The following is a 5,000-nucleotide window of genomic DNA, read 5'->3' as shown; positions in this document are numbered from 1 at the left end:
TCCCCTAGTAGGACGTCGCGACCCGCTGGGTGCCGGCCTACGGCCCGGGTGCGCAGCCTGTCCTTCCGCGGGCCTCGGTTCGCGTCTGTTGGGCAGAGCCCCGGTGTCCTGGCTGGCTGCCCGGCGGTATATCTGGAGGAGTCGATTCGCCCCTTTGGGCGCTCGGGCTCCCGGCAAGCGCGCGCGGTTCTTCCCGGATGACGGACCTACCTGGCCCGGCCCCGGACCCGCGCCGCTGTTGGCTCGGGATGCTCTCGGGCGGAATAATCGCTCCCGTCAGCGGCGCTTCAGCTTTGGACAATTTCACGACCCGTCTTGAAACACGGACCAAGGAGTCTAACATGTGCGCGAGTCATTGGGCTGTACGAAACCTAAAGGCGTAATGAAAGTGAAGGTCTCGCCTTGCGCGGGCCGAGGGAGGATGGGGCTTCCCCGCCCTTCACGGGGCGGCGGCCTCCGCACTCCCGGGGCGTCTCGTCCTCATTGCGAGGTGAGGCGCACCTAGAGCGTACACGTTGGGACCCGAAAGATGGTGAACTATGCCTGGCCAGGACGAAGTCAGGGGAAACCCTGATGGAGGTCCGTAGCGATTCTGACGTGCAAATCGATCGTCGGAGCTGGGTATAGGGGCGAAAGACTAATCGAACCATCTAGTAGCTGGTTCCCTCCGAAGTTTCCCTCAGGATAGCTGGTGCTCGTACGAGTCTCATCCGGTAAAGCGAATGATTAGAGGCCTTGGGGCCGAAACGACCTCAACCTATTCTCAAACTTTAAATGGGTGAGATCTCCGGCTTGCTTGATATGCTGAAGCCGCGAGCAAACGACTCGGATCGGAGTGCCAAGTGGGCCACTTTTGGTAAGCAGAACTGGCGCTGTGGGATGAACCAAACGCCGAGTTAAGGCGCCCGAATCGACGCTCATGGGAAACCATGAAAGGCGTTGGTTGCTTAAGACAGCAGGACGGTGGCCATGGAAGTCGGAATCCGCTAAGGAGTGTGTAACAACTCACCTGCCGAAGCAACTAGCCCTGAAAATGGATGGCGCTGAAGCGTCGTGCCTATACTCGGCCGTCAGTCTGGCAGTCATGGCCGGTCCTTGCGGCCGGCCGCGAAGCCCTGACGAGTAGGAGGGTCGCGGCGGTGGGCGCAGAAGGGTCTGGGCGTGAGCCTGCCTGGAGCCGCCGTCGGTGCAGATCTTGGTGGTAGTAGCAAATACTCCAGCGAGGCCCTGGAGGGCTGACGCGGAGAAGGGTTTCGTGTGAACAGCCGTTGCACACGAGTCAGTCGATCCTAAGCCCTAGGAGAAATCCGATGTTGATGGGGGCCGTCATAGCATGATGCACTTTGTGCTGGCCCCCGTTGGGCGAAAGGGAATCCGGTTCCTATTCCGGAACCCGGCAGCGGAACCGATACAAGTCGGGCCCCTCTTTTAGAGATGCTCGTCGGGGTAACCCAAAAGGACCCGGAGACGCCGTCGGGAGATCGGGGAAGAGTTTTCTTTTCTGCATGAGCGTTCGAGTTCCCTGGAATCCTCTAGCAGGGAGATAGGGTTTGGAACGCGAAGAGCACCGCAGTTGCGGCGGTGTCCCGATCTTCCCCTCGGACCTTGAAAATCCGGGAGAGGGCCACGTGGAGGTGTCGCGCCGGTTCGTACCCATATCCGCAGCAGGTCTCCAAGGTGAAGAGCCTCTAGTCGATAGAATAATGTAGGTAAGGGAAGTCGGCAAATTGGATCCGTAACTTCGGGATAAGGATTGGCTCTGAGGATCGGGGCGTGTCGGGCTTGGTCGGGAAGTGGGTCAGCGCTAACGTGCCGGGCCTGGGCGAGGTGAGTGCCGTAGGGGTGCTGGTAAGTGCGGGCGTTTAGCGCGGGCGTGGTCTGCTCTCGCCGTTGGTCGGCCTCGTGCTGGCCGGCGGTGCAGGATGCGCGCGCCTGCGCGGCGTTCGCGCCCCGGTGCTTCAACCTGCGTGCAGGATCCGAGCTCGGTCCCGTGCCTTGGCCTCCCACGGATCTTCCTTGCTGCGAGGCCGCGTCCGCCTTAGCGTGCTCCTCCGGGGGCGCGCGGGTGCGCGGATTCTCTTCGGCCGCCATTCAACGATCAACTCAGAACTGGCACGGACTGGGGGAATCCGACTGTCTAATTAAAACAAAGCATTGCGATGGCCCTAGCGGGTGTTGACGCAATGTGATTTCTGCCCAGTGCTCTGAATGTCAACGTGAAGAAATTCAAGCAAGCGCGGGTAAACGGCGGGAGTAACTATGACTCTCTTAAGACTACTACTCTATCTCTAACTATGACTTCGGGCTTGGGGGTTACCTCCCCCCCTGCCTTTGTTACAGCTGGTGCAACTAATAGAAGCGAACGTGGTACCAGGCCTCCCGCTGGAGCGCCTGTGCCAGCTGATGAGCCAGCCAACCAGCCAACCGGTGCGGGTCGAGCGCTGCTCCCCGCCATCTGCCCTGATTGTATGCGGTCCTTCTCCACCAAGACCGGACTTGGTGTCCATCGGCGTCGCGCCCATCCGACTGCTGCTAATGCTGAGATCAAGACCGAGAGGAAGAAGGCCAGGTGGTCCCAGGAAGAGCTCCTGCGTCTGGCCCATGCAGAAGCGACTCTTGCCACCCAGGGTTGCAGATTTTTAAACCAGGAGCTTGCAAAGGCCTTCCCCGAGCGTACGCTGGAGTCAGTTAAATGTCAGCGTAGAGCGCAGCCCTACAAAGACATGGTGGCGAAGTTTGTCACCGAGCTTGCTGGCATGGATCGCGGCCTTCGGGGTCCTCCTAGCGAGCCTGCAGTCAGTCATTCTTTGCCACAGTCTCCACCTTGTGGGGAAGATGTTGACCTAGCCATATGGTCATTTGTAGCAGAACTCCCCCAATCAGACCGCCGATTCCGCTCGCTTGATGATCTCGTGGCTCTGGGTCCCACCACTAGCCGTGAAGCAATCCAGGCTATGTTGCTGTCTGCTCTTGACGAAGTAGGCAGCAGGGAGCCAGCCGTCCACCAAGCTGCGAGTGTGCGGACCCAACAGCCCCCAGAGCGGAAGCGTGCACGCAGGAGATGGGAGTATGCGGTGGTTCAGCGTGCTTTCAAGAAGAACGGAGCACGCTGTATCAACGGATTTCTTGATGGCACACTCTTGCATCAGCCACCATCCATCCCAGGGCTGATTGAGTTTTGGACAGACCTCTTCTCTCCACCACGTGTCAGGTCTCGACCTCCGCGTGGGGAGGGTCTGTCCGATGAGCTGCTGCCATTCTCGAAGAGGGTGCCCTTCCGTGACCTCTGGGCTCCCATTTCTGCAGAAGAAGCCACCGCTGCTCTCCCGCCTCGCAATTCTGCTGCAGGTCCTGACGGCCTCACGCCGACGCAACTGCGTCGCCTTCCCCGGGAGGTTCTCCTCAAGATTCTTAATTTCCTCCTCCTTTCCCGTTCTCTTCCATCCCGACTCCTTCAGGCCAGAACAACCCTGCTGCCCAAGAAGACCGCCGCAGCATCCCCTGCTGACTTTCGTCCGATCACAGTGTGCTCGGTGCTGACCAGAGCCTTTCACAAGGTTCTGGTTGGCCGCCTGATGCGCTACTGTGTGTTGGACGGTCGCCAGCGGGCTTTCATCCCTCAGGATGGGATGCTTCATAACACCTTTCTTCTCGATCTGGCGATGACCCAGGCGTGCCGAGCTGCCGGCTCGCTGTACTTGGCATCTCTGGATGTGTCAAAGGCCTTCGACTCGCTTGCCCATGGTGCCCTTGGTCCTGTGCTAAGGGCCCATGGTCTGCCGGTCGAGTTCGTTGACTACATCCAGGGATGCTATGGGGCAGGGTCGACGGTTATCTGCGCGGATGGGAAGTCGTCAGATCTAGTGCGGCCTTCGAGGGGTGTTCGGCAGGGTGACCCGCTGTCTCCTATTCTCTTCAACATGTCCATTGACATTCTCTTGTCTCGTCTGCCTGCTCATATTGGTGCACGCATTCTTGGACGGCGGATAAATGCGGCTGCATTCGCTGATGACCTCCTGCTGTTCGCCGAGACTCGTGATGGATTGCAGGAACTTCTCACCATCGCCACGTCGGCCCTGGGGGATCTCGGGCTCGAGGTCAACCCACGGAAGTGTTTTTCTCTCGCCCTTGTCTCATCAGGCCGGGAGAAGAAAACCAAGGTCGACGAGACTGTCATCTTTCGTGCTGGGGGGAACAACATCCCAGCACTGGCGATGGGAGATACTTTCAAGTATCTAGGCCTGCAATTTTCCACGTGCGGACGCAGTCTTTTTCATCCCCGGCGGGAGGTCGAGAAGCAGTTGGACATCATCAAGCGTGCACCACTCAAACCTCAGCAGCGGCTTTTTGCCCTTCGTTCTGTCATCCTCCCGGGTATTTTCCATGGCCTCGCCCTGGGGAGGACTCGTCTTGGGGCCCTCTCTTCCCTTGACGTCTGTGTTCGTGCAGCCCTTCGATCTTGGCTGCACCTGCCAGCAGATACGCCGGTCGGTTACTTCCACGCCCCCATCTCTCATGGGGGCTTGGGGGTGCCTGCAGCCCGCTGGCTGGGCCCTCTTCTTCGCAGGAGAAGATTGGCGAAGATGCAAGGACTGGGTGCGGCAGTGGACGATTCTTCCCAGGACTTAATCCAGCGAGAAATTCACCAACTGGACCACGCCCTGCAATGGCAGGGGGAAGTTATAAAGTCCAGTTACCAGTTGGGCCGGTGTTGGGCCGACCGCCTGCACTCGTCGGTCGACGGCGCTGCGCTACACGAGTCTGCCCGAACACCAGGGCAGCACTGCTGGGTCTCCAATACGCGGCAGTTCGTAACCGGCCGCGACTACATCTCATGCCTGCGTGTCCGGATTAATGCCTTACCAACTCGGGCACGGCTGCTACGTGGGAGGGAAGGTGACACCAGTTGCCGCGCTGGCTGCAATGCCACGGAGACTGCCAACCATGTCATTCAACAGTGCTGGAGAAGCGACGGGGCTCGCATTGCTCGACACGATGCC

General features: G+C 59.5%; 1 pseudogene; it reads left to right on the top strand.

Moving 5' to 3' along the window:
• LOC126436483 (large subunit ribosomal RNA) overlaps positions 1 to 5,000 on the top strand; it is a 7,578-nt pseudogene that overhangs the window by 611 nt on the left and 1,967 nt on the right.

This window comes from Schistocerca serialis, unplaced genomic scaffold, assembly GCF_023864345.2.
Source record: "Schistocerca serialis cubense isolate TAMUIC-IGC-003099 unplaced genomic scaffold, iqSchSeri2.2 HiC_scaffold_1236, whole genome shotgun sequence".
In the NCBI taxonomy this organism is placed as follows: Eukaryota; Metazoa; Arthropoda; class Insecta; order Orthoptera; family Acrididae; genus Schistocerca; species Schistocerca serialis.
This window is presented reverse-complemented; position numbering and strand designations above follow the sequence as displayed.